The following is a 26,284-nucleotide window of genomic DNA, read 5'->3' as shown; positions in this document are numbered from 1 at the left end:
TTTTGGACCCCCAAATGTATACATTTTGGCTTATGTGGGAAAATTATAAGCTGAGTTTTGGAAGCATTCGGGGAAATTTTCCATTTTTGCAAGTAAGTGGAGAAAATATCCAAACTTTTTTGCAATCTGCTACAAATGACACGAAGGCTTCGTCCTTTGGCTGAGAGACCTGTGTCATCTGCAAACAAAGATTTTTGACACCCTGGTGGTAAATCAGGTAAGTCAGAAGTAAAAATGTTATACAATATGGGCCCCAGTATGCTGCCTTGGGGGACAGCAGCCCTTACAGGTAATCTATCAGATTTAGAATTCTGATAGTTTACCTGCAGTGAGCGATCTGATAAATAATTTTGGATCAGTTTAATGATGTTCAGAGGAAAATTGAAATTCATCAATTTTACAATCAAACCTTCATGCCAAACACTGTCAAATGCTTTCTCTATATCAAGAAGAGCAACTCCAGTCGAATATCCTTCAGATTTGTTGAGCCGAATTAAGTTCGTAACTTTTAATAACTGATGAGTGGTTGAATACCCATGGCGAAAACCAAATTGCTCATCGGCAAAAATAGAATTGTCACTAATATGAAACATCATTCCATTTAAAATAATCTTTTCAAACAGTTTGCTTATCGAAGAAAGCAAACTGATTGGGCGATATCTAGAAGCCTCAGCTGGATTTTTGTCCGGCTTCAAAATAGGAACAACTTTGGCGTTTTTTCCATTTATCTGGGAAGTATGCCAATTGAAAACATTTGTTAAATAAATTAACCAAAAAGGATAAAGAGCTCTCAGGAAGTTTTTTGATAAGTATGTAGAAAATACCATCATCACCCGGGGCTTTCATATTTTTAAATTTTCTAGTAATAGATCTCATTTCATCCAAATTAGTCCCCAATGAAGGGTCAAAAACATTCAAACAAACATTGATTGAGAATGTCTTCGAAGCTCCGTGTAACCTGATCCTCAATTGGACTAGTGAGACCTAGACTAAAATGATGGGCACTCTCGAACTGCTGAGCAAGTTTTTGAGAATTTTCGCCATTTAAGGTCACTCCTGACGGAATCCAAGATTAAAAGTGCTCGCGTTTTCGGGGGCACACCACTCGATTCAGAGGCGGCGCACAACTGTCATTTTTGTTGATTTAGCTTTGCTGCGTCGCAGCATGCGTGAAATAATAAAAATGACAGTTGTGCGATGCTTCCGTATCGATTGGTGTGCCCCCGAAAACGCGAGCACTTTTAATCTTGGATTCCGTCAGGAGTGACCTTAAAGCGCTGTAATTGGCTTTTGAGGTTTTTTTAGAATTTTCATTAATTTCCAAAAGGGTTTTGAACTGGGATCCAACTTCGAGACATTAATCTCAAAGTTGGTATTTCTCAGAATAGCGAAACGTGTTTTTAATTTCATTAATCTTGCCAAATAACTTTCAACGCGGGTTGACTGGGGTCTCCAGTAGCCTTGCGAGCAAAGGAGTAGGATTGCCAATCCGGAGATGGCGAGTTCGATTCTCGGTCCGGTCTAGGATTTTTTCGGGTTGGAAACTTTCTCGACACCCTGGGCATAGTGTATCCATTGTACTTGCCAATTAAGATACATACTCATGCACTGGCGGGCATAGAAAGCCTTCATTAATAACTGAGAAAATGCTAACAGAATACTAAGTTGAAAAGCAGAATAAGTTACGGTTGGAATGTAGAGCCATAGAAGAAGAAGAAGAAGATTTTTCAACGTGGGATCGCGAGTTCTTTGGTATTGCCTTCGCCTCACATTTTTAAGACGGATCAGTAGTTGAAGATCGTCGTCAATAATAATGGAGTTGAATTTAATTTTACATTTTGGAATTGCAATGCCTCTGGCTTCGACAATTAAATTTGTCAAAGATACGAGAGCATCATCAATATCACTTTTGGTATCGAGAGGAATATCAACATCAAAATTCCTATCGATATACGTTTTATATAAATCCCAATCAGCTCTATGATAGTTAAAAGTAGAGCTGATTGGATTATAAATGGCTTCTTGTGAGATTTCAAACGTCACAGGAAGGTGATCAGAGTCAAAGTCAGCATGAGTTACCAACTGGCCACGCAGCTGACTTGAATCCGTTAAAACTAAATCAATTGTAGAAGGATTTCGACTGGAAGAAAAACAAGATAGCCCATTGGGATATTAAATAGTATAATATCCCGCAGAACAATCTTCAAATAAAAGTTTACCATTGGAATTGCTTTAAGCATTATTCCATGAACGGTGTTTGGCATTGAAGTCACCAATTATGAAAAATTTAGATTTGTTGCGAGTTAAAATTTGAAGATCAGCTCTCAACAAATTCCGTTGCTGCCCATTGCACAGGAAAGGCAAGAATGCAGCAATAAAAGAGAATAGTCCAAAATTTGTTTCAACAGAAACTCACAAGGCTTCGAAAACTTTGGTTTCAAACGAAGAATATAATTTATGTTTGATACGTCTATTAATGACAATGGCGACTCCACCACAGGCGCTGTCAAGACGATCAATTCGGTAAATAAAATAATTTGGATCTCTTTTGATGAAAAGACCAGGCTTTAAATATGTTTTAGTTATAATGGCAATGTGCACATTATGAACTGATAGAAAGTTAAATAATTCCTCTTCCTTACCCTTTAAAGAGCAGGCATTCCAATTTAAAATTTTCAAGGAATTATTTGGATTCATTAAAACGAAGTCCAATAACATTTTTTGCGTACATTTGATACCAACCTGAACAGCTTCAGTTTTGGTATTTGTTTTGAACAATCATGTGATGCAATTGTTCATTTAGAAAATGAAAGTCGGAAGCAAACATGCTACCTGAGTCGACAGAATGAACGTTAATTTCCGTTGAAGAATGGGTTTGAAAATCATTCATCTTCGGGAAATTTTCAGAAATAGAATTTTGCCTGCCTGCAGCGATGCTTGCATAGGTGAGCATGTTTACAAAATTAGAATTCGACGAACTGTTCGTTACCCGGTGAGAAGTAAAAGCAAAATTTGTTCGTTGATTGTATGAATGAATTGCTCGACCGGCAAATGATTGCGGATTTTGGGAGTTTGTAATATGTTTATCCGCACAGTTCGAACGAAACCTGTAAATTTCCGTTCAAGTAGATGTAACAAATTGACCTCCGTGTTAAGCAACGTAAGGTTATAGGTTATTTTAAATTTACACGTGCTGTAATTTACGAATTTATATTTGTATAAGAAAATTAAAAAAAATGCGACCAACATGGGAATCGAACTTCAATCCACAGAGTGAGAGGCCACCTCGTTGGCCACTGGTGCATTTCAACTTCTTGAAAGCGAGCCGACCAAAGAGTATCAAGTTAAGTGTTCTGTCGATTTGATTATTCTTCATCAGACTGAACGATAACTTAAATTTACATGACACGGAAACTTCTTCGAGACGCGAATGTTTGAGACTCAGTATACTGAATAAGGGTATGCGATAACACAGTTTTTCTTAACGAAACGAAACGAAACGAAATTTAAATTGTCTATGTTGATTCGAAACGAAACGAATCGAAATATAGATTTACTTTCAAGTCTTCGAAACGATACGAAATCAGGGTCCATTTAATTCGAAATGTTTCGAAACGAAACGAAATTTAATTTTTTTTTCCGCGGAATTTTTATTAAATTGGTTTTATATTATATACAGAATTTCGATTTCACTTTTCAAAGTCAAATAACTGCTTTGCGATAAATAGAGTAATAATAAGATAAAAAGTAGTATGCGATAAATCGCCTCGTTCCCGTTTATATACCATTGGCTATAAGGCAATACCCCAGCATTTGTGCCGCTTTCAAAGCAATACATCGTGGAGCGTGTGCTCCCGAATCTGATCAATCAGTTTAGTTTGATATTAGTAAATATATGAAAATATAGAAATTGTTTGATTTTTCGTTTCAAATTTCGTTGAAAACCTAATTTCACCTGACTTTTCTTAAATTATTTGTGATTTTTTCATAGGGTTAACTCAAAGTTTCATTGACGCTAAAGGTTGTAATCAAGTAAAAACCAACCGTGTAAAAAATAACTGGATGCAATCTACTCTGAAAAAAAAATATTCACTTGCTTCGGAGTTTCCAATTCATGTCCAATAATGATGCCGGTCATGTGCTTACAGTCAATTTATTCCTTAGGGCCTTCTTAACTTTTAAGCGGTGCTTACCCATGTCCTTATACCTGGTTTGAGGCCGAAGTGGAGGTGAAGAAATCGGTTATTAATAAGAGGCACTGAAAAATGACTTCAAAAGGGCCCTTGGAATCCACGACACGACTTTGCATCTTTGTCAAAGTTATACTGACCTGATTCATATCTGGTTACTTTTACACAAATAGGATAGAATATTTAAAGATACCGCCAACGGGGGTGTCATTGGGCCAAAAGACAAATCTACTAAAGGCTTGGCCCAATCTCACCTGTTATTGTTATATAAATATTCACTATTATTCATAAAATTCATAAAATAAATAACAGATTATCGTAACATGATAACCAGATATCCATCAATCTAAAAACTAGCTATGTAATAGATTTGTGGGGTATTAGGGTAAGACGTATAATATGCCCCCCTAAGGCAAAACCTTGATAACTTTATACTTTTCATCGCAATGTATGCAAACTGTGTGTTATTTGGTAGTGCAAGAAGTCGCAAATGCATTGCCCGTGAGTAGTCATATAAAAATATTACAGATAACACGTAATAATTTTTTACTTACTTATGGATCCTGTACACCTCCGGTGGTGCAAAGGGCCGACTTGAAAGATCTCCATCCTGAGCGATGCCCGGCTATCGCTTTAACCTGTTGCCAGGTTAGATTTCGGTCGACTTCTTTTATTTCTTTATTGAGGCTTCGCCGCCATGAGCCTCTGGGTCTGCCTCTGCTGCGATGTCCCGCTGGGTTCCAGTCTAATGCTTGCTTACAGATTTCGTTTCCGCCCCTACGTAGAGTGTGGCCGACCCAGCCCCACTTCCGTTCCCGAATTTCTGTTGTTATCGGCCTCTGGTGACAACGACGATGAAGCTCGTTGTTTGAGATCCAGTTGTGAGGCCACCAGGCCCGAATTATATACCGCAGGCATCTGTTAATGAACACCTGCAGCCGTTGAGTGTTCTCCACTGATACACACCATGTTTCGCTAGCGTATAACAGCACAGATTTCACGTTAGAGTTGAAAATTCGTATTTTGGTGCGTTCACTTATCTGCCTGTTTTTCCAGATATTTCTTAAACTCGCAAAGACAGCCCTTGCTTTCTTGATCCGTGCGCCTATGTCGATCTTGGTACCGCCGTCTGACGCCATTTGGCTACCAAGATATTGGAAGCTTTCAACATTCTCCACTGGTTGCCCGGCTACTGTGAAACTGGAAGGAGTCACCGTGTTTACATCCAACGATTTGGTTTTGTTGACGTTGATGACTAAACCTGCCGAGGAGGAGCGATCGGCAAGGTCGTTGAGCTTACTCTGCATATCAGAGCGCCGTTGCGCGAGTAGTGCAACGTCATCCGCCAATTTGAAGTCGTTTAGGTGCTCCATGGTTATAGGCTGCCATAACAGCCCGCGGTTTGGTTCACGGTCAATCGCATCTACCAGAATCTCATCGATTACGATGAGGAACAGTAACGGTGATAGAATACATCCTTGCCTCACACCAGCTACGACCCGGATAGGGTCGGACAGGACCCCATTGTGCAGCACTCTACACGAAAAGGCCTCGTACTGTGCTTCGATGAGGCCGATGATCTTCTCAGGACATCCCTTGCGGTTCCGGGCGCCCCACATATTCTCGTGATTGAGACGGTCGAAAGCTTTTTCGTAGTCAATGAATACCAAGTAAAGGGACTCTTGGAATTCGTTGACCTGCTCCAAAATGATGCGGAGCGTGACAATATGGTCCACACAGGATCTTCCGGCACGGAATCCGACTTGCTGCCGCCGGAGAGTCGCATCGATCTTCTCCTGAATCCGGGCTAGGATAATTTTGCACAGAACTTTGAGAACGGTACACAGCAACATAATGCCTCGCCAGTTATCGCATACAGTCAGGTTACCATACAGTTTGGGCACCTTCACTAGGATACCTTGAATCCAGTCGACCGGGAAAGTTGCGGTGTCCCAGATATTACGAAATAAACGATGCAGTAGTTGAGCGGATGTCATGGGGTCAGCTTTGAGCATCTCGGCTGATATGCGGTCGACCCCGGGGGTTTATTCGATTTCATGCTTTGGATGGCTGTTCGAATCTCTAGCAGTGATGGAGCTTCGGTATTGACACGTGTTATACGTCGGATCCTAGGCAGATCATGCCGAGGTGGTGATGGCCTGGTTGGCACTTGAAAAAGTTGTTCGAAGTGCTCGAACCAGCGTTTCAGCTGGTCAGTTGGGTCGGTCAATAACTGATCATTCGCGTCTTTCACAGGCATCGTAATAATGCTTTTTTGAAAAGTCGTGAAACAATGGATTTCAAAAAGTGCCTGGGCAATACCCGAGCAGCACAAGTCAGACGAAAATGGTTGCAGCAACTTGATTGTGACTAAATGCGAACACATATGAGTTGCAGTAATCTATGTGGAATATGTGTGCTGCTAGGGTACGTTCCACCTAAGCCAAAGACGTTCCATCGCCCTTCATTAGTATTTTATCAATCCCATAATAAAAAGGTTACAAATCCTTATGTGCTTGACATTAAAAAACCAACATAAGTCAATTTAATTAGGTTTCAATTACATTTCAATAATTTCCATATAGGGTAAACTGGGGTAATATGCACCCCCGGGGCAAAACGACCTTTTGGCTTTTTTAGCGGTGTTCCAGGAATATTTTCCAGAATGTTTACTACTGAGTTGGTAGTTCGAGATCCGAACTACATGCTCTGTAGTAAATACCATCGAAAAACTGCCGAAAATGTACTCAAAAATGCCAAAGGGTCGTTTTGCCCCGGGGGTGCATATTACCCCAGTTTCCCCTAATTTGGAAGCAACTACTGCAAGCTTGCCGCACTTGTGTCCAGTTGGTAAGGGCATATCGTCCTGCCTACACTGGGGTTTTGGCCAGTGAAACATACTTTCGAAAATCGTTACGTTTTTGAAGATGGAAGCAATTTTATATCATATTTACCACTAAGAAAAGTTATTTTGTTGCCCAACTGAGTGTTCCCGTGCAAGTTTTGCGGACAGTATGCTAGCGTCGCTCCAGAATGTTGAGCAAACAAACATGAAAAGTTACATCAAAACTGTAACTTTTTGTATTTTGCAAATTTTTTAATTATGTAATACAAAAATACTTCCACATTCACATAGGATGATGGTTTTACAAATATTTATAGGTACCCACTAATTTTGACCCTTAGTTACTTATAGTTTTCTAGAAATCAAAGTGGGGCGTTTGGCCAGGTGGGGCGCATTATACCGTCTTACCCTACTGACACTATTTTAATACGGGTTCATTCGATCAATAGTTTTACATTCAAATTCCAAACATTATGGTACGAGCACAATTAGTTCTTGGAATTTGTTTTGTGATTTCCTAGACGTGAATTTTAATATAATTTCGAGCCGTCAAAACCGTTTTCATCAATATTCGTAACAGTTTCTGAGATATTAGGAGTTGAAACATTTTTCGTTTTTGGCCCAATCTTACCCCCTAGGCCCAATGTTACCCCGAACGACGGTACTGTTTGTTTTCTGTTAGATATTTCCAACAAAATACTGAAGAAGAAAACTAAATACGTATTTGTCGACTCAGAACGGGGTTATGTAGTAAGCATCTCAAACAGCTATGCGAGTAAATGCGTAAGATTGCCAATACGGAGATGGCGAGCTCGATTGTCGGTCTGGTCAAAGATGCTTTCGGGTTGGAAACTTTCTCGACACACTGGACATAGTGTATCCATTGTACTTGCCACACAAGATACATACTCATGGAATGGCGGACATAGAAAAGATTTCAATTAATAACTGAGGAAGTGCTAATAGAATACTAAGTTGAAAAGCAGATCAAGTTCCAGTTGGAATGTAGAACCATTGAAGAAGAAGAAGTAAGTGTTAATATTTAGAAAAAAAAAATGTATAACATAAAGTTTTGAAAATAGTTTTATGTGTCATAAGATGAGTTTGCACAATCCCATTTAATTCCACCACTTAATTGTACCTTGACAGATACGTATTTCGACCTCAACAGCAAGGTTGTCTTCAGTGTCTCGTACTTGACTCGACTTAGTCGAGTCAAGGTACAATTAAGTGTTGGAATTAAATGGGATTGTACAAACTCGTCTTATGACAAGTGAAGACATTCCACTAAAAAGCTCGAAATAATTTTCATAGTTTTATGATTTAGTTCAGCGGCGCAGCCAAAATTTTTGATAATATAAAGTATGGTTTAAATTTAAATTTGTTTCGAAATTCCGCGAAATTCCGTTAAATTCCGTGAGAAGCTGTTTTTTTTCTAGCGAAATTTTTGTAATTTTACGAAACGAAACGAAATGAAGAAATCAGATTTCGCCGTGCTCAAATTCCGCGAAATTCCGCGGAATTTCGTTTCGAACCACCTGAAACGAAATTTTTCGAAATACCGCATATGCTTAACTGAATACATCACAGATTTCTCGAAGGGATGTTATAAAATCATTGAGTTACAGCGATAAAATGCTGCGTTATGAGGGCCACTTTGTACAAACATCCAAATATTTCATTTTGATTGATGATGTATGAATAAAATAATGTATGCATGAATAAAATAAGCGCCAGCTGCGGTTTGCATGAAATGGAATGGGATTTGTTTTGATAGCCACGTTCTCGCACAACAAGGTTTCCGCTAGACGCATGTAAAATTAAGTCATGTTGAATGGAAATATCAACGATTTTATCGTTTACATCACAAAAATTGAAAATTATGATCTACTACACATTCTGTTACCAAATTTTACATTCAGTAAGGATTTCCGTCGTGGCTGATTTTCAGAATATTTTACTGTGCGGAGAATCTGGGATCATATTGGAATTTCCTGTCACCTATTTTGCACGGGAATTCAAAACTTTTTTGCGTGAATGGTTTCCCAGAAATTGGATTTATGATTGCCCCCACATTTAAATTTATTGGAATCTTCTCTCACAAGACAGGCGTCCTTGGCGTGAGAGGTTCCACCACAAATCATGCATTTAGCACCCGTGTGGCAATGTTTAGTGGGGTGGGGTTTTGGAAACTTCCCCCAGGCCTGCTGGAATTGGACTGGTGAAAATCCAAGTAATTGAGAACATTCAATTTTAATCTCATCCAGTGATTTATCATCACAGGGGAGACCTTTCAAGACGAATTTGAACAATTGCTCAGTTTTGTCGTCGTATGTGAAGAATTTAAGCCGCTTCTCAGTTAAATACTGAAGAAGACGTTTGAGATCATCAAAGGATCCCGGCAAAAAGCGGCAGTTACCCTTCCTGGCAATCTGAAATGAAACCTTGATCGCCTGAAGGTTACTCAAAATCTCATTCCTAAAACCAGTAAACTTGGCATCAGATATCACAATTGGCGGAGACGTGGAGACGTGACCTTCTAAGAGTTTTTTTTTTCAGAACGGTGTCCCTGCAGGATTACCACCGCTTGTCGGAATTTTACTTCCGCAAACGGGTCCAACGTGAAACGAAGGCACGGGTCCAAGCAAAGATCGTAACGGGATCAGTAGGTACAAATAGCGCTGAGAAGCACTGTTGAAATTAAAATAGCTTCGGGTAGTATTAAAAACTTCCTTCAGCAAAGTGAAAAAGAACCGCACACCACGAAAGCACAATGCAGTCTGCGCGTCGTTCCTTTATCTTTAATTTTAACCTGCTAGTCAGTACTTCAAATCAGGTCAAGGAAACTACTATATTGAAAACATGTATACATTGTGTACAGTTGCGCAAATAATGAAGTTTGTCATTGTTATCAGCTTCTGTTCGGAAGTTGGCTTTCTCAGTCTGAAGTATCAAAACTTCCGAACAGTACATCTTATCCAGTCGAAAAACACCCTTCCAGTTATCTGCTTCTTTTTGCGTAAATTAACAGTTCGGAACCATCATCATCATCATCCATCTGGAATTGTAATCTATCATTTTATTACAATACCATATGAGTTACAACAAAGCAAAAATCAAGAAATATGGTGAATGCCTAATACATTTCAATACAATTGATAGATAATAATTTATATCTGCGAAATACATAGCTAGTCTGCACTGAGAGCCTTTCATTTGTGCCCCCAACTGAAGTACATCAATAATAAACAACTACCAGATGGCAATCATACGTGAGCTCGTTCGCATGGTATGCTTACAAACGCAACTCATACTCATCAACAACAATCCATCCCATCTGCAAAACAATCTCCCCCTGAGTGTTGTTTTCGTTCGCATGCAAGCAGACAAGTAGATGAGCACCCATTAGCTCGTATCAAGATGATAGTTTTCGTGCACTAAGAGATCCATTGCAATCACTTCATACATGGAACCCCAAGATAAAACAAAGTTTCCCAAAATTACTCACTCATCGTCATCAGCAATAGCCAGAAATGGCGAGGGACTTGCATTAGCTGTACTGACACCGAGGTTACCAGCAATATGTTGCATCGGTGTGACACTTAATTTTTATTATTCTAATTTATATTTAAGTACATTACGTTGTTAATTGAAAACAAAACTCTTGATCAACCGTCATGAAAATCTGGTAACTTCATCTCATATATGGCCAGTCTGCCCTCTGTCAGTTGCTCACTCAGCACCATTCTATTAGAATTGTTCATTATCCGACTCGAGCTTGAGCTTGGTCAACATAGGATATATATCTTTAATCTAATGTATCTTCAGCTCCGTAGTAATGCAGCGTCTGGCTGGGTCACATACCAAGAAAATATGCTCGAAGTAGGGTTGATTCCGCGAAGCATCGTCACCCTTTACGGAGGAAGTTTTGCTCCAACGCTAACAAATTATTACGATAAAATCTTCCATTTGCTGTTACGCACAACGGGATGGATTTTCGTTGTCGAACGATAAGAACAATATGGGGCAAAATGGCAAAAGTTAAACTGGTTCCGGTCCGACCGAGCTCTTGGTCCAGGGTGCATGGAAAATCGTTACGCAATCGAGAAGAAGGACTGACTGGTAGCTAGCCGGTGCCATCGGATTGTGCACTTGGAAAAAAATTCTCGCTTCTTAGATCAAAGATGGGAAAAAACAAATCTCACTCGTTCGACTTTATGACAAAAACAGAAGGAATGCGTTGTTGCATAATCTAGCCTATTTATGTGGGCATCCCTCATCAAGTTATCCTTTGACGATTGCTGGAAAATTGGGTTTGCCCTTCTGTTGCATCAAGATGTATATTGACTAAAATAAAAAAAAAACGCCCAATGGTGAAAAATAAATCTTGTGTGTGTGTGTGTCATCCTCTACCCCTCACCCAGCTGGGGGCGTTGGTGAAGTAGTACTACGAATAATTTGATCATATCTCATGCTCCGTAATGGTGCCCTTATTGTTACGAAGACTAGTACTACAAAAAGGATTCACTTCTGAAGCAAGAAAGGTTTCTTCAGAATGTGCAGGGAATGGGATGTGCTAGTTGTTCATAACAGGTACAGCAAAACTTCACAAGGACGCCCTTATTCGTACTAACTACTCGGGGAATAGAAGGTCGAGAAGAGCCACCGTTGCTAACTAAAGCGTGAACCGGATACCTGGGACTCCCACAATATCCGCGGCAATAGAAGCAAACGATGCCCTGTACGTATTTAATGTTCAATTTTTAAGTTGATAAAGTATAATTGAAGAGATAAAGGAAATTGGAACGTGCTCACCAGTTCAGCCATTGTCAAAATTGCTCCAGTTTTGGACAAGACACATCAGGAATATTCGAGGTATGACATCATTCAATACGCTGCTCATCCCCCTTTGCTTCATTCGAAACTTTGGCGAATTGGCAGCTACAAGGCTCTTGTGGGGTTCGTTGTTGTGAAAGTTCTGGTAGCAGTTAGTGTCCAGGCTGCTTGAGGCTGCTGCTGTGCCTGCCGCAAATAAAATGATTCAGGTCCGCACACATTACAGTGATATGTCCAGACATCCAATTCTTCTCCAAGAAGAAGGAAAGAAAGCGCATCTAGCTTCTAGTTCACGCCAGGATAAATATTGAATCCTTAAAGTGCGTTTCACAATCCAGGGTCGTAAATGCTCTGAACAGGAAGGACGATGAAACACTGTACACTATGATATATTTGACACGAAATTCTTCACTTCTAATTTGCTAGTAATGAAAACAAAATTTTTGGATGTTCGGAAAAAACAATTTTTTAGGTTTTTGGAAAAAAATAAACGTGACAGAAGAATTGAATGCAGCCAACCGCGCTCGATGCTTGCTACGATCTCAGAATCCCAATGGTGAAAAATAAATCTTCCATAAAAATTGGAAAATTGTCATTCAAGCAATAAGACTGGATGTACTATGCATTGCTCATTCAATAAAAAATGTCGAACTGTAACGGCAGGCAAAATCATGTGATCTTGATACATGTCCAGTTGCTTGGCGTGAAGTAGTCTGAAGCAATCCAGTCTTTCATGACAACGAAATTTTATAGCCTATTCAGATTACGCCATTATTGACATAATAATTGGCGTTTCAGGGTAAAAACGCTTTATGATGTCATTATTTACGTAATATTCCACTCCATACATTTTGCGCTGTCAAAAGATACCAGCTAAAAAGAGTCATAAAGAATTTATTACGAACAATTATTACGAGAGAGCTTTCGTTCTAACTGGGATGCAGGGAGAAATTCAACAAAACAAAACTGGCAAGCGTCACGCTCTCTTTGCCAGAGAGAAAATTCTCTCTGTTTTCATTTCGTTTCGTAGTTGACAGTCATGCTCTTTCTGTCGCAGCAGGGTCGAATGCATGTTAGATGGAAATCTTCTGAGCGCTGAAGAATAACTCGGATTGTGATGGTTTTGTGGAAAGCATTTTATATGATGAAAAATAATGATGATAATTATTTATTCTCCACTTATTCAACATGAATTGTTTAAAAAACAGATGCTCTCTAGAACAAATCGAATAAATTTTCAAAGTTCAAGGGCCAATGCGGAAGACAATTTAAAACGTAGGAATGGTTGTAAAACGAATATATTTGATGAATAAACATGATTTCATAAATTGTTTCAATTCTGCTCCTTGAATGGCTTAATATACTTTGGATTTCAACATTTTTCACGTGGGACAACTGTACGATTTGAATGGGATGTATATATAAAGTAGAATAACCTTAAATAAAACATGGATTGGTAATGCATTAATTCATCCAAAATCCAGTTTAAATTATATCACATTCACACGATTCGATTTTGTTAGAAGCTGTAACATTGATTGTCGAGTAGAACGCAATGGTTCAGTTTCCATTTTTGAAAAAAAATTAAATTGCTGAGTTGCCCTTCATACATGGAGATACTGGTGGAAATACATTTTAGTTCGATAATATTTCTTGAAAATTGGTCCAATCGTCCTTTTTTTTATTTATTTGTGAGAACTCCCAAAAGTATCTAAATTTTTCTATCAAATCTCCGTTCGATCATAGAATCAAAATACTTTTTAAACTTAAAAATAAATTGAGGAATAGTCTGATTCCCCGAAGAACGGCGCACCCAACTAATGAATGTAGCTTCGCTCATTATCCTTAATGAGAGCTTCAAATATTCTTCGAAAATCCCTTTTCATATTTTTTTTTATATTTTTTTCGTAGAAACTTTGTTCAGAAAAAAATGTTCGATTGTCGCCACACAAATGCTTGATTTCGCAAATTAAATTTTAAAACTCTCCTTGAATTCAACCCTGTATTAGCGTGCAAATGAGGAAACATGGAAACGTCAAGATATATTATCTTGCTGCAGTCTGAACACCTCGTAATAATTGGATACCCTCTCACTTAACAAAGTCATAAATAGCCCAATCTGAATAGGCTATTACTCGTTAAAAGCGTCATTATTTGTGGCAATAATATTCGCAACCGGATGTCTGTGCCTTATTTCCTTAATTAAAATGAAAATAACCTCACGTGTAATACACAATGGCAAATACATAATAGTCGATATGCCCGATACTCAGGTTCCCTTGCTTGTGAGTGTCCTGTCAAAAAACGATTGAATCCATGATGAGCTGATCCTTACAGCCTCCGGGTGTGCATAGGAAACCTTTCTGTAGATCAATCATCAGGTTATTGTTGTTGCAATGTTCCTGCACCTCCCTCGCAATAACCGATGACAGCACTTCGTACAGCTCGGAAGAAACGCTATTTATTTTTTATTTTTTTTTTTATTTCTTCATTTTTTCAGTGTTTTTTCAAAGCAATTTAGAGTTCATCACTAAGAGACGCTATTGGTCTGTACTTTGCTGGGTTTGAAGTTAGTCGATCCTTCGGCAGAAGATCAGCGGCACCTCTAGTGATGAAAATTGGTAACGGCTCGGGGTTATCAAGTACCGAGTTCAAGCATTCTGCCTTCCGTCCGTACACTGTTATGAGTTATTATACCCGAAATTATGCACAAAATCGGGTGCAATTGTAGCACAATTCTTGATATACTGAAAAGGTTCACGTATGTCTGGGAGGTTTGACCAAATTCCCTTAGTGTGAAATGAGAAGTGAAAACGAAAAAGTAAGAATTGAGTAATGAGAAAAGAGATGTTCGCAGTAAGTAGGAAGCAGGAAGGGAGAATAAAGAAGAAAGAAGAAAAAATAAAGAAGAAGGAAAGTGGACGAAAGAAGAAGAAGAAGAAGAAAGAGGGCAGATAGAAGGTTGAAAAAAGAAAATGGAAAAGAAGAAACAGGAAAGAAACGGAAAAAAGAAAGAAAAAAGAAGGAAGAAGAAGTACGCATCAAAGAAATAAATTGGAAGAAAGAAGAAGCATGAAGGAAGAAGGGAGAAAGAGATGGAAGAAGAACAAAGTAAAATTTTGAATGAAGAAGAGAAATTTAAAGAAAGAAGTGAGAAAGAAGAAGAAAGGAGGAAAAAAGAAAAAAGTCAGAAGAAGAAAGAAGAAAGAGAAAAGAAAAAACGACTATAGTTAGAAATAGGAAGAAGGAAGAAAAAGAAAGAAAGAAGAAAAAACGAGAATAGTTAGAAGTAGGAAGAAGGAAGAATGATGAAAAAATAAGAAAGAAGTAAGAGGAAAACGAAAGAAGGAAGAAAAGAAAAAGGAAGGAAGCAGGTAGTCATAAAAAGAAACGGAATAGTGAAAAGACAAAAGACAGAAGAGAAAGAAGCGGAAAGAATGCAAACTTTAAGGAAAAGGAAGAAGAAATAAAAGTGAAGAAATAAAGGATAAATAAAAGGGAAAAGGGAATAGGAAAAAGGTAGAAAGGGGAAAGAAGGAGGAGGAAGCAATAAGAAAGAAGGGAGGACGAAGGTAAATGAAAGAAGAAAGATGAAGGACGAAGAAAAAAGATAAAAAAAAGAAAGCAGATGACAGACGGAAGAGAGAAGAAAGAAGAAAGAAAAAAAATGGACAAGATAATTATTAGTTTTTAAATTTTAAATAGGGGAACAGACGGATTTGGCAGGTTTTGTTCTATTATTGTCAGGGGTGTTTTTGTCGACCGAATTTTATGAAATTTGTCCACAAGATTCTTTGATATGTAAAGAATGTTTAGGCCAAATTTGAGCATAATCAGTCATAAAAAACCCCCTGACAATAATTTCAAAATTCACATTTATCATTTCACTTCTCTAGTTTCAGTTCCCACTTCTGTTTTCTCACTTCTCCTTTCTCAGTTCTCACTTTTTACTTCTCGTTTCTCATTTCTCTCTTTTAACTTTTCACTTTTAAATTCACTTTCTACTTCTCACGTCTTATTTCTTATATGAAGTGAGGAATGTCCGATTCCTTACTTCTTGCTTTACACTTCGCAATACTCACAACAACAAGGCTAACAACATCACAGTCGATGGTTTGTTTACGTTCCGTATCGCAGCTTTATTGTGTTTTTTTTTTGTTCGTGAAAACTGATTCGATCTATGCTAATTTCTGTTATGATCATTACTGATTGCTATGAAATCGCGCGCGAGTTTTAGTGTATGATAAATATGTGCATACTCGAGCAGCACACATGTTGCATAAAAGTTTCTTTGACCCATATTCAACTGAATTTAGTTGCATTTGAGTTGCTACAAACTCATCGGTCTGGATTGTGGTGCTTGGGTAATAAACTATCGAGAAAACGATGAGTCCATCACGGAGTGGCGATCACCTGTTTTGCTTCTGTTGCATCATTGAATCCTTAATGTACTTTTCGGCAACGGTACTTAGAGCATCTCTACCGCCGGTTTATGAAAGTGAATTACACCTAACTTATTATGGAATTTGCCTGTGATCATTGCGTCAAGCCCGTTAAAGGCGACGATGAGTATATCGCTTGCATGGCATTCTGCGACAGAATGATCCATTTGAGATGCTCTAGCATTAAATTAACGAAGATCTTCGTGAATGTTCTTAATTCATATTCTAATTTGTTCTGGATGTGCGACGCTCGTGTGAGGCTTATGAAATGTGCACGATTCAAGTCCACTGTTTCTTCGTTCGGTAACACGATCGAGGCGATTACCGAGAAACATGAGATCGCCCATGCTGAGCTCAAAGCTGAAATATCTAAGCAGGGAAAATAGATCGCTCAATTGTCGAAAGGCATTTCTCTTTCAACTCCGAGTCGCTCCAGTCCAGGAATTTTCACACGCCAACCCACTTTAAAACGACGTCGTGCTGAAAGCTTACACACCAGTAAATCTCGCGTTAGCGGAGCTAGAGCGAGTGTTTTCACTGTTTAAGCAGAGGTTCCTACTGTCGCTGCCCCCATAATACATCCCAGTGTGCTAATTAAAAAAGGTACCGGTGTCAGCAGAATGAGCTTCATGTCGTTCATAGTCAGAATGGCTGTAAGATTAAAGGAAGTTGTACTTAGTCCAGACACCTGGCCGACAGGAATACTTTCCGAGAGTTTAAGGACCTCTCAAAAACCCATGGATACCCGCGTGAACACATCTTCTGTCGTCATATCTCCAGTCCCGGGCGCCTCCCAGTTTCTGACTCCCACTTCCGGACAGGACCCGGCATGTTGATCGCGAGCCCCTTCCAAACTCCCAACATTCTTTCGTATGATGCCAAATCACCTATCCTGAAGACTCGGCAACAGCGAGACGCACCTCAGAAAGCTTGCTGGAAACCCCTGATTGCCCTAATCCTGGGCAAAGATGCTGCTCATCACCCGTCACTACTTGTCAGCGTAGAATACAGTCGCGTGCACGACTTCACCGAGCGTACTACGCCCGTGTTATATGTTTTTAAGAAAGCCGACCACTTAAGTACTACAGAGGTATTATCGAGTATCGATTGGGGAAATGTTCTCAATACGCATGATTTGGATGAAGCTGCTCTAGCTTTCTCACATGTCATAATGTATGTTATCGATAGGCACGTTCCAAAGAGAGTTCTGAATAACATTTCGCGACCTCCCTGGCAGACAAGCAGATTAAGAAAATTGAAGACACTTAAGAGAGCTGCTCTGAGGCAATTTACCAAGTATCGGACACTACCACTGCGAGATCAGTACGAAAGGCTCAACCATGAAAACCAGCGTGTCAGTCGTCAGAACTTTTTGCGTTACCAGCACGGTATAGAGCGTAAGTTCAAGTGGCGGTCGAAATCTTTTTGGAATTACATCAACAAACAACGCAAAGGATCTGGGCTGCCATCTGCAATGCAGTTCAACGGCGAAACTGCGTTTACCCCATCGGAGCTCTGTGGGCCATTCGCTGAAAAATTTGCTAGTGTCTTCAGCGATAAACGTATTAGCGCTGACCGAGTTAGACTCGCAGCTAGCAACGTTCCATTAAGCGGCCAAACATTAGTCGTGTTAGATATCGACGTTGACGCTATTTCTAGGGCCGCAACAAAACTCAAGTATAATCCAGGACCAGACGGTATTTCGTCTGCTTTCCTCGAAAAACACTAATATTTCTTTTATGTCTTTATTAGGGAGACTTTCAGCCCGAGGCTAGCTCGTCTCCGAAAACACTATATACCTGCTCTACTTCAGCAGTTCTCAACCTTTTTCTTGAGAGGTATTCCTTCGTGTTTTTGTATTCATTAAGGTACCCCTTATAATATAAGGTACCCCCTATTTTAATAAGCGTAACTCATAATATTGTCTTGAAAGAGAGCTTTCGAACCTATTGGAAAGAGACTTTTGAACATCTTGGAATGCCGTTTCTGAACCTTTAGAAAGTAAACTTCAAAGTCTCTTGAAAGAATTATTCCGAGCCCCCCGAAAGGGAGTTCCCGAGACTTTCAAAAGGTGGTTTTCAAGTCACATGAAAGGGGTTTTTCGAGTCTCTTGAAAGGAGGCTTTGTGGATCTTGAAATGACGTTACTGAGCCGATTGACGGAAGGCTCCTAAGCTTATCAAAGGAAGAAGTCCAAGCCTCTCCAAACGAAGTTTTCGAGCCATTTAAAAGGAGGCTTCCAAGCCTCTTGAAAGTGAGCTTCTGAGCCTCTTGAAAGGAAGCTTCCGACCCTTTTAATAAGAGGCTTCCAAACCACTTGAAAGGGGGCTGGCTGAAAGAAGAATTCCAAGCCCCTTCGAAAGGTGATCTCCGAGCCTGATAAAGGGGACTTTCGAACATCTTGAAATGACGTTGCTGAGCCTTTCAAAAATAGGCTTCCAAGCTTCTTGAACGAAGAATTCCGAGCCCCTCAATTAGGTTTCCGAGCCACTTGAAAGTGGGCTTCCGGGTCTTTTGAAAGAGGTCTTCAAACCATCTAGAAAAGAGAGCTATAAACCATCTTAAAAAAGGGGCATTTGAACCTCTTGAATAAGGGCTTCCTATCTGTTTTGAAAGGGGGCTTCCGAAAAGAGGCTTCCGAACCACTTCAAAGGGGGCTGACAGAAAGAAGAATTCCGAGCCCTTCGAAAGGAGGTTTCCGAGCCTCTTAAAAAGGTGCTTCCGAGCCGCATGAAAGGGGTTTTCGAGCCTCTTGAAAGGAGGCATTGAGCATCTTAAAATGACGTTTGCTGAGCCTTTTAAAAATAGGCTTCCAAGCTTCTCGAAGGTAGAATTCGGACCCCCTTTAGAAGGAAATATCCGAGCTACTTGATAGGAGGCTACCGAGTCTTTTGAAAGTGGGCTTCTGAGGCTCTTGAAAGAGGGCTTCCGAGTCTTTTGAAAAGGGGCTTCCAACTCTCTTGAAAAGAGGCTTCCAACTCTCTTGAAAAGGGGACTTCCGAGTCTCCTGAAAGGGTGCTTCCGTCCCTTTTGAAAAGAGGCTTCCGAACCAATTGAAAGGGGGCTGGCTGAAAGAAGAATTTTGAGCCCCTTGAAAGGAGGTTTCTAAGTCTCTTGAAGGGGTCTTGGAAGGAGGCTTTTGAACCGCGTAGAAAAAGGTTTCCAACAGCTTTTTTTTTTTTGAAAAAAGCTTTTATCGTAACTTTTAAATTTATTTTTTCAATTATTTTGCTTGGAAGGAGGCTTTCAAACCGCGTAGAAGAAGGCTTCCAAGAGTTTTTTTTTTGACAAAGAAGCCTTTATGCCTCAAGGCTTCTGAACCTTCAAATTTAATATTTTAGTTAGGAAGTATATTCTTAACATATTTCATAATTTTGTTTCGATTAAGTAGATTGTGTTTGTTGATGTTTTTGATCTTTTGTCTCACAGCCCTTACACTGTGTAGGCTGCGGTGGACATGATTCGATATATTTTGATTTACTAATTGCTATGCATATTATGTACAATACAAAGTCTTGGAATATAAATTTATACAATTATTGAAACATACCAATAGTTTTTTTTTTATTAAAATTGTAATACGTCCGCCATTACGCATTTTCGTCCGAGGTACCCCCTGGGGTCAGCGAAGGTACCCACGGGGGTACATGTACCCAGGTTGAGAACCGCTGCTCTACTTCAATGATGTCATCAAAAGCCTTCGACTGTCGTACCACAGACGTAACACTCGCAATAAATTCATCGTACACTCCTTGTTTTGCGCAATTCTGCCTATAGAGGCGCTAGCAGATGACCAGTCTAACATTTCGACGTTCTAAAACACAAACTCCTGAAGCGGCGCCTGTACAATAAATTTTGAGCATAGCATGCGGCTCTTGGTGATGCTCGGACAATAAACACAATAAATGACAAACGAGGACGGATGACAGAATATAGGCAGATTGAGTAAGACTTGAATTCGGTGAACAACATCCGGAGCACGGTATACAGAAAACAAGGTAGGCTCGTTAGAAAAATGACATTTCGAATGTGACGCATATTTTATCGCCACATGTTGGAGTACAAAAGTAAGCATGCTTCGACCGTATAGCATCGTCTCAGTCCAGCTTTTGCGAAGATAGCAGTGACGTCACATGTTTACATTCAAACTGAATGTTTACATACGTGATGAGCCTGCCTTGTTTTTTGTATGCCGTGATCCGGAGGATTGACACGGAGAAATGCTACAGGTTGATGGATACCAGCGTATGCCGTGTCGTGGGGTGTGAAATGCAAATCTAGTGCAAAACGTTCAATGCGGGTTGAGTCACACGGACCTTAAAGAACGGCTTATTTAATGTATACGGGCAAGAGTGGACTGTATCTTATAGCGTTAGTTGGGCGGACAATATTGGAGTGAAAAAAAACTAAACTCGGCAATGATATACCTTCATGTGTGCTTTAGGTATGTCTTCACTGATTATTTTTTACTACGGAAGTTGCTGGTATTTATAGTGGTAGAATCAGTTCTACAACACTTCAACAAATAGTTTTTGGTATCTAGTTTTATTGTTATTGTGGGTAACAGAATCATACACAATTGTATTGCTTCGCAATCTTACTTTACTTACTTATGGATCCGGTACACCTCTGGTGGTGCAAAGGGCCGACTTGAAAGATCTCCATCCTGAGCGTTGCCCGGCTATCGCTTTAACCTGTTGCCAGGTTAGATTTCGGTCGACTTCTTTTATTTCTTTATTGAGGCTTCGCCGCCATGAGCCTCTGGGTCTGCCTCTGCTCCGAAGTCCCGCTGGGTTCCAGTCTAATGCTTGTTTACAGATTTCGTTTCCGCCCCTACGTAGAGTGTGGCCGACCCAGCCCCACTTCCGATCCCGAATTTCTGTTGCTATCGGCCTCTGGTGACAACGACGATGGAGCTCGTTGTTTGAGATCCAGTTGTGAGGCCACCAGGCCTGAATTATATACCGCAGGCATCTATTAATGAACACCTGCAGCCGTTGAGTGTTCTCCGCTGATACACACCATGTGTCGCTAGAGTATAACAGCACAGATTTCACGTTAGAGTTGAAAATTCGTATTTTGGTGCGTTCACTCATCTGCCTATTTTTCCAGATATTTCTTAAACTCGCAAAGGCAGCCCTTTTCTCCAAAGTTTGGCCAACGGACTTCACTCAGTCCCAGGATCTCAAGCTTCATGCGGCGTGCCTCATTGGCAAGTTGTGCCAATTTACCCTGCTGGGCTAGGGTTAAAACGTTCCATGTTCCTATTTGTGTCCGTTGATTCGCGCTAAGAGTCGTCGCCGTAAAATCAGTTCGTATTCTTTCATTATCGGATTCTCGAACAAATTGATGTTTCGGGAACAGTAGGTTGTTGGCCCAAGGTTCCCTATCCACCGGGATGGGGCTGCCATCTTAGGTATAGCTTCCGGGGAATAGCATTTCATACTCAGCCGCTGGATGCCAGAACAGACGCTGTTGGAGCCGCACCTCCTTGGTGAACAGACGCTCGGTCAGTCGGGTCAAATTTGTTTAAAGTCCCACCCAACACCAGGACTAGGCTAGTGCGCTTTGAGCGGCACACGGTCGCTTTGATAGGGCCTGCTTGGGGACACATGCAGCTTTTTATAGGAGTTCAACAGAGCCCACTGTCGAACCCCACCACATCCTAGGCAGACCCCACAGGACGCACCCTCTCACTCTAGCTGATGTCAGAAGGACAACAGTGCCCAGGCTGCACTACCAGCTAAGTACGCAACCCTTAGCTGGCGGTCAATTGTCATCGGAAGACCCGTGGAAGCGTGAGTAATGGAACTTGTGAGGACTAGAGCTATGTTAGGCGCCCCTTTCCGGATGTCAACTCACCATTTCGCAGCTTCGCAATCGTTTAATTAAAATGCAGTCACATAATGCAATTCTATCCTTACACGGTAGAAGTGCAAAATACACAGAATCCAAGCTACACCACCTCGATAAATGCTTCATTTGCGAATGATTTCGAGGACATTTTTTCAAATAGAAATGTAACAGCAGTATAACAGCACTTACCACTTTTTGGACAATTTTAAGGAACTGATCATGCAGCATAACAATTTTATAATTTTATATTGACTATGAAATACTTTCTGATGAGTATCCTACACCATAAGTGAGCTGATAGATATTAAGCAAATGTCAACAAATAACATCATAGCAACAAAAGTGTGGACACATGACGCAATGCGTCGAACGCAAACGAATCATCGCTGCCAGTAATTCGAGTAGATTGCGCATCTGATGCAGCTAGTGTTTTGGATGACGAGGATTTTCAACTAATTTTCACTAATGGGCCAAACACAATTGGTGGGTTTGCGTGCGTTTTGACAGTTTGGCCCATAAGAGTTACGTCTGTTTGTCTACGCTGACGATTTGAAAATGTTTCTTCAAATTAGTTCAACTACTGCCTGTCTTAATTTACAACGGCAGCTCACTCATTTTGCCAGCTGGTGTTTTCTAAGCCACATTGTCGTAAACCCAACATTCACTCGAAAAAAAAACAGCCGATCATTTTCGACTATAACCTACTTTGCACGACACTCGAACGCACGAATCACATCAAGGACCTCGGTGTAGTCCTGGACTCAAAGCTAACATTTAAGCAGCACATCTCGTACGCTGTCGATAAAGCTTCTAGGACATCCGGACTCATATTTAGGATTGCCAAGAACTTTTGCGATGTTTATTGCTTGAAGGCTGTTCTCATGTGCGTTCTACTCTGCAGTTTGGAGCCCAGTGTACAACAATGGCGCCGAACGAATCGAATCGGTCCAACGTTGGTTCCTGCGATTTGCACTTCAGAAGTTACCATGGAGGGATCCGTTTCGCCTACCGAGCTATGCTGCCCATGATTTCATAGTTGACGTATCAATTATTCGAAATTTCAGCGAATTTGATTTATTACGCGTTTACTAAAGTAATTCGACCGCTGCAACATCGATACGTTGCTTGTTCCAGACTTCATTCAAGTGCTTACGGGTTGAAATGTTTTAAATGTGCGATTTTTGTCCCTAAATTATTCGAAATGCGTGCGGAAGTGCAATGGTTGTTACGTCAACTATGAGATCATGGGCAGTATGAGAGCCGATGCCAATGAATCGATCTGGAACTTTTTTGTGCTAGGAGAGATACCACCCGGGCGATGACGATCGTTGGTATACTACAGGGACGAATCGACTGCGAAGCTATTCTGGAATAGATAGATTTGAATGATCGACCAAGGACACTCTGCAATAGCGGAATGCTTAGACCACCACTGCAAAGGACGAATTACGGACTACATGGAACAATCGGTGGCTTGCAGCGCATTTTGAACAGAGTTGCAACATTGTTTGATTTCCATTTATCGCGTAATATGTTACGTCGGAGGTTTTAAACTTTTTTTTTAACACACCTAGATAGTAATTTTACTACTGTAACTTTTTTGAACTGACTGTGATTTCTAAATGTATTTATGTATAAAATATTTTAGGAGCATCATTGGGGCCACACAGAGCCTGTTGATGTTGTAAACAAATAAACAATAAACTCACTTTTCTCTACTCGCAAATGATGAATTTTTTTTATTTCAATTTTCGGCCAAAGGACCCGTCGCCGATGGTAGGATAATTATATCATAAAAACACTTGTAAGGACGTTGGGGTCTTCAGTAGCCTTGCGAGCAAAGGCGTAGGATTGCCAATCCGGAGATGGCGAGTTCGAAAAGCTTTCAATTAATAACTGAGGAAATGCTAATAGAATACAGGCCAAGTTAACAGGCCGAGATAATCGGGTCCACCTAATTTTGGCAGAATCTATAATGAGCATGGATATGTTTATCTCTGCAACTCCATCTACGATTTGTGCAAGGGTTTCTTGCTATACTATGCTAATGGCGTGACGCCCTCTTGGGCAGTCACTTTATATGTTTCGGTCAAGTCTCCAATTTCACCACAGTATCGCACTTCTTTTGCCATCAGCACCCCTTCTTCAGATTAAATCAAAACTACGCAACATCTCATATCTCGGGAATGCCCCCGCTAGAGTCCGATGTGGTTGTAGTAACCTTTAAGTTAAACATTCAGTTTTGCTCCTTCCTCTAACGTCGCAATCGTTCAGCAAGATTACTCAACCGCTGTTCATGAGGTAAGTTTACTTAATTCTATGGGTTTAACAATTCAGCAAAATTCCGAACCAGCCTCATTAAATAATTCCCCTGTTTGTCAACTAATATTTGACCACAAATATTTCTTCATTCTGCTCGGTCCATGGCCACACGTTGCCAGCCACCGGGTCTACGAAGAATCCACAAATCATCTTCTAACTGATCAATCTACATTGCCAGGTGTGCCTTATCGTACCTGCCGGGTCGCCATCGAAAACCATGTTTACCGTGTTATTGTCCAAAATTCTGACAACATGCCCGGCCCTCCGCAGTTGTGCTGTTTTCACAGTGAGTGCGATGGATGATACCCCCAATAGCTTCATAGTTCATTTGCCTTCAACATTGCCCCAATGCGGAGCTCTTCTTTTACGTCGCTTCATGTTCAACGAATATAGATTTGTACTTACACATACATTAATTTGCCTGTAACAAGTTGCATTCGACGGGCAATTCTGTCCCATTATTTCCTATTGGAAATGGACCAGATCGAACTATGAGCTTAAAAATAATGCTAAAATACTATTTTTTACTAATGCACTTGAAAAGTACCATTACTGCTAGATGCATTGATCAGAATTGTCAATTTAAATTTGTCTTGATTTTGGTCTTCAAATTTGGAACGGTGATATCGTGCCAGAAAATCATTTAAATTTTCTGATGTTAAGAACATACATACATAATAGATTGTGATCTATCTGAAATTGGAAATTGAACATAAAAAGTCTTAAGCCTTTTGAAGACGCTAATCAATGGAGCATCATACATTTTTTTCTAAACCAGATTATACATCTGAATACGAAAATAAGGTGAACTCATGCCACAAAAAGTCACATGTGCCATACCGGTTCAAATACAATTCCAAAGCACAAAAAGAGTAAAAACTCTAACAGAAATAGGGCCAGAGCACACCTGCTGTTCGATGAATAGTTTGTACTCGGAATACGACGGAACTGCTTCTGCTGTTTTCATTTTAGTCATGTTTATTTCATTTTACATACAGTAGACACACATATAGGTACGTGTCGCAAACCGCCCCACAAACTAGCGCCCCTGATCCATGGTTCTGCCATACATACCCGGTAAATGTACGGCGATGGTGCTGCTGCCGTTGGAAATAAATTTGCTCCCGGAGTGTGTGGTACTGACATCAAAATGAACAAAGTTAAAATTCAAATGCAATGGATATCCCTGTGGGTTACAGCAGGGAGAAGAACCTTTCCTCAACCAGCACATTACAACGGTTTGCCATGCACGCTGTAGAGAAGAAGACAACGTACCGAGAACCAAAACTATACTGGAATCTAGGGAAAGGATTTCATAATGCATATTGGTTAGTATTTTTATTTTTTCTGTTCAATACTGTATTCAATGTTCTGCATCCTTTACCTTTCGGAGATAAGCAAGCGAATCGAAGCTGAACTGTATTATTATTCCAGATGAATGCAATATAACGTAGATGTTCCGGAGAAGTCAACATTGGTACTGAGCATTCTCTATTTGCTCTACTCTTTTATTCATTTATGAAAATCTCACAACGATTGTGGCAACTTGTGCATTTAGCTGATGTCTGCACAGCATCATCGTAATCGATGTAATCTGTAATTTGAATTTATTATTTTGTATAGTAGGAAAGGAAAAGCATCACATGGTTGTTTGATTTTGAAAAACGTTCTGAAGAAGAACGAAAGTATTAGTATGCTTTCATTTAGCCCACTTACATTATATAATAGTTTACCCTAACTACTTCTTCTATTGTGGCATAACCTTCAACACAACCCAAGATTCAATTATACACC

This window comes from Armigeres subalbatus, chromosome 2, assembly GCF_024139115.2.
Source record: "Armigeres subalbatus isolate Guangzhou_Male chromosome 2, GZ_Asu_2, whole genome shotgun sequence".
NCBI lineage: Eukaryota > Metazoa > Arthropoda > Insecta > Diptera > Culicidae > Armigeres > Armigeres subalbatus.
Note: the sequence above shows the minus strand (reverse complement) of the source record.